A 16,226-nucleotide genomic window follows, 5' to 3' on the forward strand; every position below is an offset into this window, starting at 1 on the left:
TAATGTTTCAAGACTTCTCTTCTGAAACTCTTACCAAGAGAAGAGATATGTCCTTTTTTTATGGGAGACTTCAGAGAGAAAACTATAACATTAAGTTGGTCTATCCAGCAAAGTTAATTGTATTGAAAGATGGTACCACTCATACACTAAACAACGTAATGGAGGCAGAGACCTTTTGCAGGGAGACAGGTGTACCATGAAGATGTAGGCATTTCCATCAGGTAGATGTTTTAGGATAGTAGGCTTAGAGCATATGTTTCTTAGTTGATATTGCACAGGATGTATATGGGTTTTTTTTTTTCTCTGTGTTGTGTGTCTTTTTTGTTTTTTTTGTTTGTTGTTTTGTCTTTTTTTGTGTGTATATCAACCCCATCCAAATTTAGATTATGTAATATGTTGTTTGATGACATGGTGTTTTGTGGATTTGGTTGCTGGGGGAGGTGGGTGGGTGGTTTTGTGTTTGTGTGGTTTTTTTTGTTTTTTTGTTTTTTTTTGTTTCGCCTCTGCCCTCTACCCCCGGAGGTTGCCTGGCTCGTTTCCCGCCCCACATCTTTGACTCTCTTCAGAGTTTATATATATTTGGCTTATTGGTGTATATATTTAGGGCTTTGCAAGATAAAGTGCTTTAATGATCCATAATCTTAATTTATTCTCGTGGAATATAGGCGGTATCAATTCTCCAATTAAAAGGAAATCCATAATTAAACACTTGGGTAAAATTAACCCTGATATAGTTTTTTTACAGGAGCTACATCTTAACTCTCTCGAAATCCCTAAACTTAAATCCAAATGGGTGGGTGAAGTTGTGGCGGCACCTTTTACATCTAGGAAGAGGGGGGCAGCTATTTTAGTGAATCAAAAATTGGAATACCAGATAAGCAACACTGAATCCGACCCTGAAGGCAGATTTTTAATTTTGGAAATGGAAATTAAACATATTAAGTACATATTCTGTAACGTATATGGACCTAACCAAATAGATCATACATTCTGGTCAGCCCTGGTAGTTAAACTACATAGATATATAGGGTTGAATTTAATTATTGGGGGAGATCTAAATCTGACTGAGGATCCTTTTTTTGGATAGCTCAAATAAGAAAGCGTTAAAAAACAGAGATAGGAAATCGCGGACATTTCAGAAATTGTGCTCACATTTGGGGCTGGTTGACATATGGCGTGTTCAGAACCCGGACACCCGAGAGTATACATGTTTATCGCAAGTTCAACAGTCCTTTTCTAGGATTAATTACTTTTTAATCTCGGAATCCTTACTTAGTTGGAACTGTTCGACCAAAATTGAAGATATCATTATCTCTGACCACGCTGTGATCTCGCTGAAATGCGATATTGGCAGTCGGGTAAGAATTATATATATTTCCCTAGATATTTGACCAATAATATTAAATTTCAGAACCAGCTACGCTTGAAATGGGAAGAATATTATAAAAATAATCATAATTATATTGATAAAATTGAACTGTTCTGGGAAGCCTCCAAGGCCGTTTTACGTGGGGAGATTAAATCCTATTCCTCACATTTGAAAAAGAACTGGAGTCTGGTGACTAGACAACTCGCTAATCAGGTTAAAAATACATATAGAGCTTATATTATAAACCATACCAGAGAACGCTGGGACGCATATGTTGCTGCAAAGACACTGCGTGACACTCACATTAAACAGCAGAGTGTCCAGGAAGAACTGAGAATGAAAGCAACATATGGGGGCTTTACAGGTAGATCGGCAAAATTTTTGGCCAAACTAGCTAAAGCGTACCCCAGACATCCGTCTGGGGTACGCTTTAGCTAGTTTGGCCAAAAATTTAATCTCTGCCATTAAACATGGAGACTCAAGATACACTAAACACTCCGACATTGAAAGAGTATTTTTTTAATTCTTTCAGGATCTATATAAAAAAGATTCTATTAATCCTGATAAGAAAGCGGCATTCTGGGAAAAGATCAAGGTGCCTAGATTATCCTCGGAGGCTAGAAGTGTGATTAATGCCAAGATTACCGAAGAGGAAATCATAACGGCAATTAAGAATGCGAAACCCAATAAAGCGGCCGGACCAGATGCTCTCCCTATCGAATATTATAGAATTCTACAAACGCAGGTGACCCCTACATTGACCAAGTTATTTAACTCTTCTTTTTCAGATAATACGAAGTGTTCTCCCTCCTTTACTATAGCTAATATCTCGTTAATCTTAAAAAAGGGTAAAGACCCTGAAATGCCCAGTTCCTACAGACCAATCTCTGTCCTTAACATTGATTATAAGCTGCTTGCAGCTATTGTAGCTTCCCGACTGAAACCGTACATGGGTGAACTAATCCATGAGAATCAATCTGGTTTTATGTCTCAACGGAATCCCGTAAGAAATACAAGGAAATTGTTAATCCTGATTGAATCTTTCTGGAATAAGTATAAGTCAGTTAAGGCACATGAGAGTGAAGACAAGGCAATTTTAATGGTCGACGCCGAAAAAGCATTCGACCGCGTTGGTTGGGACCATTTGTTTTCCGCTTTAGACAGATTTGGATTTCCTGGTTATTTTATTAATTATATTCGGTTAATTTATAGTGCCCCTTCTTCGGCAATAATTATAAATAATGTGTCTACCCATTGTTTCAATCTATCTAGAGGGACTAGACAAGGGTGCCCCCTTTCCCCTTTTCTATTCAATCTGAGCGTAGAGCCTCTGGCTATCCGTTTAAGGCAAGAATTGAATGGGATTGTATTGGCGGGTGAAAAGTTGGTGCTGCTTCTTTATGCAGATGATCTTTTATTATTCCTCTCTAACCTTAAAGTGACCTTACCTACAGGAAGTGCAGAATTATTAGGCAAGATGTATTTTTGAGGATTAATTTTATTATTGAACAACAACCATGTTCTCAATGAACCCAAAAAACTCATTAATATCAAAGCTGAATAGTTTTGGAAGTAGTTTTTAGTTTGTTTTTAGTTATAGCTATTTTAGGGGGATATCTGTGTGTGCAGGTGACTATTACTGTGCATAATATTAGGCAACTTAACAAAAAACAAATATATACCCATTTCAATTATTTATTTTTACCAGTGAAACCAATATAACATCTCAACATTCACAAATATACATTTCTGACATTCAAAAACAAAACAAAAACAAATCAGTGACCAATATAGCCACCTTTCTTTGCAAGGACACTCAAAAGCCTGCCATCCATGGATTCTGTCAGTGTTTTGATCTGTTCACCATCAACATTGCGTGCAGCAGCAACCACAGCCTCCCAGACACTGTTCAGAGAGGTGTACTGTTTTCCCTCCTTGTAAATCTCACATTTGATGATGGACCACAGGTTCTCAATGGGGTTCAGATCAGGTGAACAAGGAGGCCATGTCATTAGATTTTCTTCTTTTATACCCTTTCTTGCCAGCCACGCTGTGGAGTACTTGGACACGTGTGATGGAGCATTGTCCTGCATGAAAATCATGTTTTTCTTGAAGGATGCAGACTTCTTCCTGTACCACTGTTTGAAGAAGGTGTCTTCCAGAAACTGGCAGTAGGACTGGGAGTTGAGCTTGACTCCATCCTCAACCCGAAAAGGCCCCACAAGCTCATCTTTGATGATACCAGCCCAAACCAGTACTCCACCTCCACCTTGCTGGCGTCTGAGTCGGACTGGAGCTCTCTGCCCTTTACCAATCCAGCCACTGGCCCATCCATCTGGCCCATCAAGACTCACTCTCATTTCATCAGTCCATAAAACCCTAGAAAAATCAGTCTTGAGATATTTATTGGCCCAGTCTTGACGTTTCAGCTTGTGTGTCTTGTTCAGTGGTGGTCGTCTTTCAGCCTTTCTTACCTTGGCCATGTCTTTGAGTATTGCACACCTTGTGCTTTTGGGCACTCCAGTGATGTTGCAGCTCTGAAATATGGCCAAACTGGTGGCAAGTGGCATCTTGGCAGCTGCACGCTTGACTTTTCTCAGTTCATGGGCAGTTATTTTGCGCCTTGGTTTTTCCACACGCTTCTTGCGACCCTGTTGACTATTTTGAATGAAACGCTTGATTGTTCGATGATCACGCTTCAGAAGCTTTGCAATTTTAAGAGTGCTGCATCCCTCTGCAAGATATCTCACTATTTTTGACTTTTCTGAGCCTGTCAAGTCCTTCTTTTGACCCATTTTGCCAAAGGAAAGGAAGTTGCCTAATAATTATGCACACCTGATATAGGGTGTTGATGTCATTAGACCACACCCCTTCTCATTACAGAGATGCACATCACCTAATATGCTTAATTGGTAGTAGGCTTTCGAGCCTATACAGCTTGGAGTAAGACAACATGCATAAAGAGGATGATGTGGTCAAAATACTCATTTGCCTAATAATTCTGCACTCCCTGTATTCTACATGCGCTTATCCAAGAATTTGGGGAGATTTCGGGTTTTAAGATTAATATTTCTAAATCAGAATTAATGTGGCTTTATAGAAAAAAAAAACATTTTTGTAACCACCCTTTCTTGAAGGTCTCCCAGATCACTTATCTTGGTCTTGGTCTATCTAATAACCCAGAAGACTGGTATAAGTTAAACTATAAGCCGTGTCTGGACTATTGTAAAAGGAAACTAGAGGAGTGGACCATGTTGCCCACATCCCTATCGGCCCGTGTAACTTTAATTAAATCAATAATTTTTCCAAAATTCCTTTATATCTTCCAGAATATCCCGTGCTTTTTACATAAAAAAGATAGCATTATTTATAATAAGGCATGCTCGAACTTTCTATGGAATGGAAACAAACCACAAATTGCTCCCCACAGACTCATGAACTCTAAGATGTCAGCTGGCCTTGTACTCCCTAACATCCAGACATACAATTTGGTCACTATAGCAAGATTTGCACTCGACTGGTTAACTCGAAAAGATAAAATTTCCTCAGTTACTTGGGAATTTCAAATTGTGGCCCCATTTAGTTTGAAGGCGATTTTACATTGCCCTCTTCCGTCTCATTCATCTAATTTATTCTTTTTGACCACCTTTAAGAACGTTATAGTGGCCTGGCAGAGGCTATGTACGGAAAGTAATTACTCTCCTTATGTTTCGCAATACTTACCCATATGTGGTAATCCCGAGTTTGGGCCAGGTCTCTCTAACCAGATATTTAAAGTTTGGGCATCAAAAGGGCTCCAGAATATGAGCCAATTGCAGGATGCAGCTGGACATCCTTTATTGTTTGAAGAAATTGCAACACAATTCGATTTACGCCCTCGCGAGTTCTATGCTTATCTCCAAGTTAGGCACTTTCTTCAAGAGCTATGCTCAAAAAATGGGAATAAGTGGGCCTGGGGCGAACTACAGGCGAAGATCTCCCTGTACGCTGCAGGGCTTTATGCAATCTCCCCTCTGTATCTTTTTTTTAAATCAGAAAGCTTCAAATATGCAGGTGAATGACATGATCACAAAATGGCTTACGTACTTCCCAGACATAGATGATCATATTATTATTGGGAGCTTTAAAATAACACAACAGAGTTGGGTCCCGACTTCTTGGAGAGAGTCACAGATAAAAATTGGCCTACAGAGATATCTCACTCCGGCTACTCTCTCCAAGTGGTATAAGACAAGGATCCTTTGTTCTAGATCTTCGTCAACAGAAGCAGATATATTCCACTGTCTATGGAGTTGTCCGAAAATACGCCAATATTGGAGTAAAATCTCCTATTGGATGACGGTAGCTTTGAAATTGGAGCATAAGCTATCGCCAATAGAAATTTTCTTTCTGGTGAAATTTCAGGGAATAACTAAGAACTACAGTTTGATAAATACGATAATCTTAGAGGCACGTAATCTTATTTTCAAATCCTGGAAAGCATCTTCCGCACCTACAATGGCACAATTTAAAAGTGCTTTGATCAACCATTTTACGATAGAACAATTCAATATTCCATATCCACAATATAAATATTTGCCGGCATTTTTCAAGAAATGGGAAACTGTGGTAAGATCTCTTCCTCTTGCACATCAAAAAAATTGATTAAACCATTTAGAGACACTGAGTTCGTTCTGATAAACATCCTGGTGGGTAATTTCCCTGGGGAATGGGCGTTGAATACGGATTGAGATAGGAGAGGGAAGCAGAGGCGAGAGAGTTGGGTGTATTAGTTTTTTTTTTTTTTTGTCGTTGTGGTTGTTGTTATTGTTGTCGTTATTGTTGTGTTTGTATGTTTGTTTTTGGGGGGGTATTATGTCTAAAAAAAAGAAAAAGTTAAGGAGGAGAATGGTTAGAACTATGGCACAAGTGTATGTATGTATGGCATAAAGTTCTTTTTTACTCTGTATGGCACCCTTTTTCCTGACGTGGATTAATGTAAGGAGGCTTGTTGTCCCTTGCTATGACATTTTTTGCCACTATTTAAATGAACATGTAAAATTTATCCAAGATGACGCACTATTTATATTTTATATTTATTATTGTAATGTATTATTGTAATGTACAGATTATTGTAATATGCCTCCTTTAATATAAATAAATGTTAAAAAAAAAAGGGCCTTTCGTGGGGCATGCCCCAAAGAATTCAGCTCTTTTGCCTGTAAAAGAAAAATACAACCCCCCCAACATTAAAACCCACCACCCACATACCCCTAATCTAACCCAAACCCCCCTTAAAAAAACCTAACACAACCCCCCTGAAGATCATCCTACCTTGAGTCGTCTTCACTCAGCCGAGCAGCGATGGAACCGAAGAGGAGATCCAATAGAATGCAAGCTCAATCTGATTGGCTGATTGGATCAGCCAATCGGATTGAACTTGAATCTGATTGGCTGATTGAATCAGCCAATCAGATTTTTCCTACCTTAATTCCGATTGGCTGATAGAATCCTATCAGCCAATCGGAATTGAAGGGATGCCATCTTGGATGACATCCCTTAAAGGAGCCTTCATTCGTCGGTAGTCCATCGGGCCAGCAGGATGTTCCGCGTCGGAGGTCTGCAAGATGGATCCTGAAGAAGAAGATTGAAGACCCCGCTTGGAAGATGACATCGCCTGGATCGAAGACTTCTTCAGCGCCGATTGGAGGATCACTTCATCGGATGGAAGATTTCTTCAGCGCCCCTTGGAGGATAACTTCTGCCGCTCCGGATCTCCTCTTCGGTTCCATCGCTGCTCGGCTGAGTGAAGACGACTCAAAGTAGGATGATCTTCAGGGGTAGTGTTAGGTTTTTTTAAGGGGGGTTTGGGTTAGATTAGGGGTATGTGGGTGGTGGGTTTTAATGTTGGGGGGGGTTGTATTTTTCTTTTACAGGCAAAAGAGCTGAATTCTTTGGGGCATGCCCAACGAAAGGCCCTTTTAAGGGCTGGTAAGGTAAAAGAGCTTTGAACTTTTTTAATTTAGAATAGGGTAGGGCATTTTTTTATTTTGGGGGCTTTGTTATTTTATTAGGGGGCTTAGATTAGGTGTAAGTAGCTTAAAATTGTTGTAATATTTTTTAAATGTTTGTAACTTAATTTTTTTATTTTTTGTAACAGCTTTTTTTTTGTACTTTAGTTAGTTTATGTAATTGTATTTAATTGTAGTTATTTGAAGTTAATTTAATTAATTTAATGACAGTGTAGTGTTAGGTTTACAATTAAACTTAGGTTAGGATTTATTTTACAGGTAATTTTGTATTTCTTTTAGCTAGGTAGTTATTAAATAGTTCATATCTTTTTAATAACTATTCTAACTAGCTAAAATAAATACAAAGTTACCTGTAAAATAAATATAAATCCTAAGATAGCTACAATTTAATTATTAATTATATTGTAGCTATCTTAGGGTTTATTTTACAGGTAAGTATTTAGTTTTAAATAGGAATAATTTATTAAAGTATAGTGTAGTGTTAGGTGTAATTGTAACTTAGGTTAGTTTTTATTTTACAGGTTAATTTCTCTTTATTTTAGCTAGGTAAGCTATTAAATAATTAATAACTATTTAATAGCTATTGTACCTAGTTAAAACAAATTGAAATTTGCCTGTAAAATAAAAATAAATCCTAAGATAGCTACAATATAATTATTATTTATATTGTACCTATATTAGGGTTTATTTTACAGGTAAGTATTTAGTTTTAAATAGGAATAATTTAGTTCATAATAGAAATATTATTTAGATTTATTTAATTAATATTTAAGTTAGGGGGTGTTAGGGTTAGTGTTAGACTTAGGTTTAGGGGTTAATAATTTTATTACAGTTGCGGCAGTGTAGGGGGGGCAGGATAAGGGTTAATAAATTTAATATAGGTTGCGGCGGGGTCCGGGAGCGGCGGTTTAGGGGTTAATACATATATTATAGTTGCGGCGGGGTCAGGGAGCGGCGGTTTAGGGGTTAACATGTTTATTATAGCTTGCGGTGGGCTCCGGGAGCGGCGGTTTAGGGGGTAATAACTTTATTTAGTTGCGGTGGTGTAGGGGGGACAGATTAGGGGTGTTGAGACTGGGGGTACATGTTAGGGTGTTAGGTGTACACAGCTCCCATAGGAATCAATGGGATGTCTGTCAGCAGCGAACTTGTACTTTCGCTATGGTCAGACTCCCATTGATTCCTATGGGATCCGCCGCCTCCAGGGCGGCGGATTGAAAATCAGGTACGCTGGGCCGTAAAAGTGATGAGCGTACCTGCTAGTTTTTTGATAACTAGCAAAAGTAGTCAGATTGTGCCGCACTTGTGTGAGGAACATCTGGAGTGACGTAAGAATCGATCTGTGTCGGACTGAGTCCGGCGGATCGAAGCTTATGTCACAAAATTCTACTTTTGCGGGTCTCTAGCCTTTGATATCTAAGGCGAATCAGCCTCGCCACAAATACGCTGTGGAATTCCAGCGTATTTGAGGTTGACGGCTTGATAACTAGGCCCCTAAGTGTATACCGCCACACTGCTTTGAATGCACCCGATCCTGTCTGATCTCGAAAGTTAAGCAGGGCCAGACCTGGTCAGTACCTGGATGGGAGACGGCCTGGGAACACAAGGTGAGGTAGTCTTTTTTTTTTTCATTTTTAAAGCAGTGAAGCATGCGTCATATTTACTGATACTAGCAATATTTATTGAAACAAATGTAGCTTGCAATTACTAAAAATTAGATGTCCATTGTATTAAAGATAATTATCTTTTGTAAAGACAGACAGGCAGGCAGGCAGGCAGAAAGAGGGGCCGGAAACTCTGTATCTATATATACTTTTTGTCATGGGTCAGCAAGTGATTCTGGGCCTGTACTGGCACTATTTATTTATTATTTTATTTATATATTTGCCATCTAAATTTTAACCCCGTTTTAACTCTTCAATTTTTTCCAGACTGTGAATGACAGCTTGAGCAAGAACAAAAAGCGTTGGGAAGAAGAGCTAAGAGTCTACTGCCACATTGCCTTGGATGCACACGATCCCGTCTGATCTCAGAAGTTAAGCAGGGCCTGGCTTGGTCAGTACCTGGATGGGAGGCCGCCTGGGAACACCAGGTGAGGTAGGCTTTTTTTTATTTTTAAAGCAGTGAAGCATGCGTCATATTTACTGATACTAGCTATATTCATTGAAACAACTGTAGCTTGCAATTACTAAAAATTAGATGTCCATTGTATTAAAGATAATTATCTTTTGTAAAGACAGGCAGGCAGAAAGAGGGGCAGGAAACTCTTTATCTGTGTATACTTTTTGTCATGAGTCAGCAAGTGATTCTGGGCCTGTACTGGCACTATTTATTAATTTATTTATATATTTGCCATCTAAATTATTTTTTTGTTTTTTTTGTTTAAGAGAGATATGGGACGGAAGTATTCGCGTGTATTGGGATCCTTACCTGGCTTTGGGATAGCTACTATTATTGCCGTTAGGAACTCAGGGGGGAGAGATCCTTTGTGTCTTGCCAATGAGAAAACTCTAGCAAGTAGTGGGACAATGAGGGAGCTAAAACGCTTATAAAAAATTGCTGTGAATCCATCTGGATCTGGAGCCTTGTGATGTTTTAATGATTTAATAGCTAACTTTATCTCACATTCCGAAAGGGTTGCATCCATATATGCTTTCTGTTCTTCCGTGAGTGTTGGGAGAGATAACGGGTCAAGAAAGGCTTTGACTGACTCAGATGTAGGTACAGAGCATTCAGGGGAATCTCTCAAGTTATAAAGGCTTTGATAATATTCAGCAAATGCTCTCCCAATATCTGCGGGAAGACGAACCGGGCCCTTATGCATTTTTAAATAAGGTATTCTAGCGTCTGCCGTTCTTTGTTTTAGTTTATTGGCCAACATACGATCAGCTTTATTTCCTTTGGCATAGTACATTTGTTTAAATTTTTGTACCTGCCACTGTAATCTAGCATTTTCAATATTGATGATTTGTGCCTTCACTTCTTCTAGTTGTGTTAGGTTTTAGGGTCAAGTGTTTGTTTGTGTTGGAGCGTTAAGGACCTTAGTCTCATATGGAGTTGTGCAAATGTCTCACCCTGCCTTCTTTTGTGTTTGGAGGCTAGTTTGAGAAATATACCTCTAATATATGCCTTAAAAGAGCTCCAAAGACAATGGTCATTTACTGCCCCATTATCATTAATAGTTATGAATTGTTTGATTTCCTCCTGTATTACATTTACATTATCAATTTCTGCAAACAGGAATTCAGGCAGCTTCCAAGTAGGTCTGGTAGTAGGGGAAGCAGGGAATTGTACTGTTATGTGTAAGGGAGAGTGATCTGACCAAGAGCAATCTTGGATTTGTGCAGACTGTATAGAATCTAGCAACCAGGGCTCACAGAAAACATAATCAATGCGTGAGTAGGAATTATGCACTGCAGAAAAGTATGAATAAGCTCTGGTATTAGGATGCAATGATCGCCAAATATCATATAAATTGTAGTGGGTGATTAGGGTATTAAATTGTCTTGCAGCCTTAAGTAAGGATGGCTCATAAGTTCTAATCCTGGAGGAACGCCTATCTAGAAGAGTGTCCATGACCATGTTGAAGTCTCCGGCAAGTAGAAGATTGCCACTCTTATGAAGGTCTAGTAACCATAAAAACTTTCTAAGGGACTGATTCTGACCAGTGTTAGGTCCATAATACGATGCCAGTGTAAATATAGTACCTTCAAGTTTACATTTTAATATTAGAAATCGCCCTTGTGGGTCGGCATGAACTTCTAGCTTTTCAAATAAGACACTTTTGTGTATAAGTATTGCCACCCCTCTGGATTTGCTTGTAAAGGATGCAGTCTCAACTACTGGGTAGTGTTTAAACCTAAGGGGGATCGGGGTGCCCGCCACCCAGTGGGTCTCCTGTAAAAATGCTACTTTAGATTTTGTGTGATTAAGAAGGCGTAAAAGCCTACTTCGTTTACTAGAAGTGTTAAGACCTCTTACATTATGGGAAGTGATTGATAGTGCCATATTGTACGAAGATCTGACCTAAAAGGGATGGGGTGAAAGGAAAGTCAGGATAGAGAAAGGAAGGGAAGGGGGGGGGGGAAAGGAAGAGAGAGAAAAAAAAAAAGAAAAAAAAAAGGGATAGATGGGAGAAAAGATAAGATACAAACTGTATAAAATATATAGTGTGCAGAGTCAGCCCGACCAGGGGTAGAAGTTATGTGAAAAGCTAAGTAAGGGTTGCGGTATAGTCAAGAGAAACCGCTTAGGTAGTCTCCACTAAAAGGGGGAGGGGGGATATTTATAAGCTAGGTAAAGGAAGCAGGTGCCTATCATTTATGTGATTTCCGGGAGGGTAGTCGCATCCAAAAGAAAGTTAAAACTCTAATTAGGGAAGTATTTATTTGGAGAATATATAAGGGCGAATGGCCGCAAGGAATCGCCCACCAATGGTCAGTATGGTACGTGGTCTAAAACCACATGGGTAAAGTATTACAGTGTTCTTGATAAGGGACAGAAAGGAGATAATTTCAGTAGATAAGCGTGAAGTTATAAGGGGTTAAGATACTTGAGATGAGAACGGTTTGCACAGGGAAAGGGAGGAAAGTACAGGTGGAGAGTACACCTTAGGTGGAGTTAAAGCCTAGGAAAGTAGGACTGTGTAAATGTTAACTACTTTCTTCAGCAAAAATGTAGAAAGTAGATGCTTAAAGGGATCAACTGTACATGGAGAAGGTTAGTTTAGATGAGCATTATGCTAATTGGGATAGACTTGTAGGCCATTGAAGTCCAATCATCTACCAGATTGTTATAATGTGTTTTCACCATAAGGGTGCAATATCTACTGTCTACACTATTAGATATGGTGTAAAGTGAGATATAAAATATATATGTAGAAAAATGTCTCTTCCTATTGTATATGAATAATATGGCCCCTTTTTTTTTTTTTTTTTTTTTGCTAAACTCGTGGTTTAGTTGGAGTCCTATGGTACAAAAACATTTGGGTATTCTTAGTACTTGGTAACAATAAAGTGTATGCGACCGAATGGCAAAATTGTATAAACATTTACAAATTTAAACCTTTTAAACAGTTCAACATAACAATTCAATCTGCAGTTCACAGTTTTCTGCTCTTTAGTCAAGATCATCCCCATGAGCACAATTCTTCTCTCAAGGGTGATGAAAACATATGTAGAAAGGTCAGCTAGGACTCTGTTTCGGTCAAGCAAACAACCGAGAAAAGAAAAAAAAAATACCAAAGAGTACAGTAATAACAAAGTGAGCCCACCGCTATCATCAGGATGAAATGTAATGTATGGATAGACCTTGGGAATTCTGGATGTGGTAATGAGTGAGAGTTTCAGGGTGACTATGTGAATTTATAAAGATTAGGAAGTCTCTGAACTAGTGTCTTAATATAGTGAGGTTCCACTGGATGAAGTGTTCGTATTCTAACAGTATAGTCTAGAGGTTAACTATGAACTCACTGAGTGTCAGTAGTGGGTGTGATAACTATCTCGCTAGGTATCATATAGAATGTGATTGCGAGCATATGAGAGGTCAAGATGGGCTCATCTGACTGTGCATTAAGTTGAATTGGTAAAGAAACATCATATATCAATTAAGATCAATACCAAAATTAACAAAAATAAGTGCTTAAAGGGATCAACTGTACATGGAGAAGACTAGTTTAGATGAGTGTTACGCTAATTGGGATAAACCTGTAGATCATTAAAACTTAATCTTCTACCAGATTGACAAAGTATGTTTTTCACCCTAGGGGTGTGGGTTCTACTGTCTACATTGTTAGATATGATGTAAAGTGAGATATAAAATATGTATGTGAAAAAATGTCTCTTCCTATTGTACATGGATAGTGTGGCCCTTTTTTTACTCAACTCGTGATTTAGTTGAAATCCAATGGTACAAAAACATTAGGGTATTCTCAGTACTATTTAACAATAAAGTGTATGCAGCCGAATGGCAAAATTGTATAAACATTTACAAATTTAAACCTTTTAAACAGTTCAACATAATATCTCAATCTGCAGTTCAAAGTTTTCTGCTCTTTAGTCAAGATTATCCCTATGGGCACAGTTCTCCTCCCAAGGGTTATGAAAACATATGTAAAAAGGACAGCTAGGACTTTGTTTCGGCCAAGCAAACAACAGAGAAAAAATACCAAAAAGTACAATAGTAACAAAGTGAGCCCACCGCTATCTTCTGGATAAAATGTAATGTATGGATAAACCTTAGGAATTCTGAGTGTGATAGTGAGTGAGAGTTTCAAGGTGACTATGTGAATTTATGGAGATTAGGAAGTCTCTGAACTAGTGTCTCAATGAAGTGAGGTTCCAATGGTTAAAGTGTTCTTACTCTAACAGTATGGTCTAGAGGTTAATTATGAATTCGCTGAGTATCAGTAGTGAGTATGATGGCTATCTCGCTAGGTACCATACAAAATGTGATTGCGAACATATGAGGGGTCAAGATGGGCTCACCTAACTGTACAGTAAGTTGAATTGGTAAAGAAACATCATATAACAATTAAGAACAAAACCAAAATTAACTAATACTTATCAGTCCATCTGCAAAGCACCATCTTGGGATTTACTGTAGGGTCCAGACAAAGATGTTGTCCAGGAGAACAGTCCCATAACGTTAGTTACCTATTGCAAACAGAACAGTCCTACAAAAGGGATTAGGGAGCAACCTAATTGAGTACAATTTAAGTGTCCTTTGGGGCAGATCTTCTAGGTACAGGAGATGTTCTTCTAGGTAACGGCGATGACCACTCAGCTGCTCTGGCGTTTAATTGTCGGGATTGATAAGGCGGGCTGGTGTTGGCATCATCAGATGAAGAGGTTAAGTTCCAAGCTTTAAGGAGAGTTAAGCCTTGTTTAACATTATGGATGGTGAATGTTTGATTTTCTCTGAACACCAATAGCTTGATCGGGTATCCCCATCTATATTGAATATTCTTCTGTCTTAGCACTGAAGTGACATCTGTATACGTTCTTCTCTGTTGGAGAGTTCTGGCGGAGAGGTCTGGAAAGATCTGCAAATTGCGGAATTTTTCTGGAAGTGTAGGCTTCTGGAAATGTGCTCTCTGCACTCTCTCTTTATACGTGAAGTAGTGAAGTCGTACGATAACATCACATGGTTGATCTTCTGATAAGCCCTTGGGTCTAAGGGAGCAGTGAGCTCTATCTATCAAATTCTCAGACTCTGAAGATATTGGAGCCAGCTGTTGGAATAGATCTTTCAGAAAGGGCTGCAAATCATTGGAAGTAACAGACTCCGGCACCCCCCGGATCCTTAGGTTGTTGCGCCGGGATCTGTCCTCAAGATCTGCAATCTTGTCCTCAACTGTCCATGTATTCAGATAGATTTTGAGCATACGTCATGCAGGTAGACTGTTCAGTAGCTAGATCCTCACAGCATCTCTCGAGCATGTCTATACGCTCATTAGTGGATGAATTTTCTTTCTTGAGTTCCGCCGTTGAGGCAGATAACTTTGCTGCAAAGGAGGAGTGATGATCGTCCAACATGCTTTTTAGAGAGTCTAGTATGAAGGTAGGCGTCACAGCCTCTCCAGAACCCTGCTGGATATTTTTTAAGGCTGACATAGGGAATTCTGAGGAATCAGAGCTAGGTGAATCAGGGGGCTCTAGAATGTTATGTTGTTCCGGTAACACCGGATTAAAATGATCCATGATCTTTTTCTGTGGGAATGGTGGCTTATTTTTCTTCCTTTGGGATTGTGACATGGTTATTTGTAGTTGGTATGTCACAGTCTGTACCATAGAATATATGTGCTCACTTTAACTTACAACAAATAAGCTTCCCAGTCCCTCTCTCAAAAACAATACCCCTTACTTCAGGAGATAGGTAGTATCAGAAAGTGTGGAACACTGATGTTAAGGTTCCCTGCGACCAAGTACAGGGGGTTTATTTCATGGTTGTAGGGTTAGGGTTTTTATAGGAATGAAGTATCATGTGCAGGCAATGGTGGTGTTGTAGAAAGTCCTTTTAAATCAAGACAGTATCCCTGTTCCAAATGCTGCAAAGCACTAATAAACAAATCCTCTGCTGTCCTTCCCTGCAAGGCCTTAAACAATGTCTTATGGTAGAGATGGGAATGTTCAACAACAGAATTCACAGCTTCTCTGTAATAAAGACGTTAATAAAGTGTAGGCCTTTCAGATATATCCCGCCCTGGTAGATGGGTATATATGCCTATGTGCTTATAAGGTACAAGTATTACTCAGGGCCTCTGTTTTACTCTTAACTTGAGACTCACTATATTTTGTCAGTGTCCACTTTGTTTAGCTGTAGCGGTGCACTCTTAGATCAAAGTAAAAGTATTAGGCCCAGTCTGAGCCTTTCTGGAGTTAAGAGGTGTCTGAGAGCGTGGCTGCAATGTTTGTACTCACTGTCGGTGGCTCACCTTTCTATTTGCCTGCCTCTGCGTGGGATGATCTTCTTGCGGTATGAATAAAACAATTATCCAGCAAGGATGAAGGGGAGTCTCTGAGCCGCAAGCGGGTCGCTGCACTGACCGCGTGGGTTATGGCAAGAAGCCAAGATGGCGTCTCCTCCGTGCCGCGGGTAACTGCTGGGCTGTGACAAGGCTCTTCCTTGTAGTGCTGCGATGTGGAGCACCGGAGTCCGTGTAAAGGTGAAGTGTGGTAGCGGGAGTAGGCTCTGCTATTTTGGTTGGGCTCCGGATTGAATTCGCCCCTATGAGATGACACGGGCTCCTAAGGCTGCATGTGTTTAGCCGTTGCTTAGTTATTCCCCTCACTTGCCGTTGTGCCAGGGTCTTGTAAGGAAGGTGGAAAAAGCTTCAGGAGAATAAA

The 16,226-nt window shown here is 39.4% G+C and overlaps 2 pseudogenes; both read left to right on the top strand.

Moving 5' to 3' along the window:
* Positions 1–8,880: 8,880 nt before the first annotated feature.
* LOC128651076 (uncharacterized) lies at positions 8,881–8,999 on the top strand (annotated as a pseudogene).
* A 366-nt stretch (positions 9,000–9,365) lies between these two features.
* LOC128651010 (uncharacterized) lies at positions 9,366–9,484 on the top strand (annotated as a pseudogene).
* Positions 9,485–16,226: the final 6,742 nt, after the last annotated feature.

The sequence above is a fragment of the Bombina bombina genome, chromosome 2 (assembly GCF_027579735.1).
Source record: "Bombina bombina isolate aBomBom1 chromosome 2, aBomBom1.pri, whole genome shotgun sequence".
Classification (NCBI taxonomy): Eukaryota; Metazoa; Chordata; class Amphibia; order Anura; family Bombinatoridae; genus Bombina; species Bombina bombina.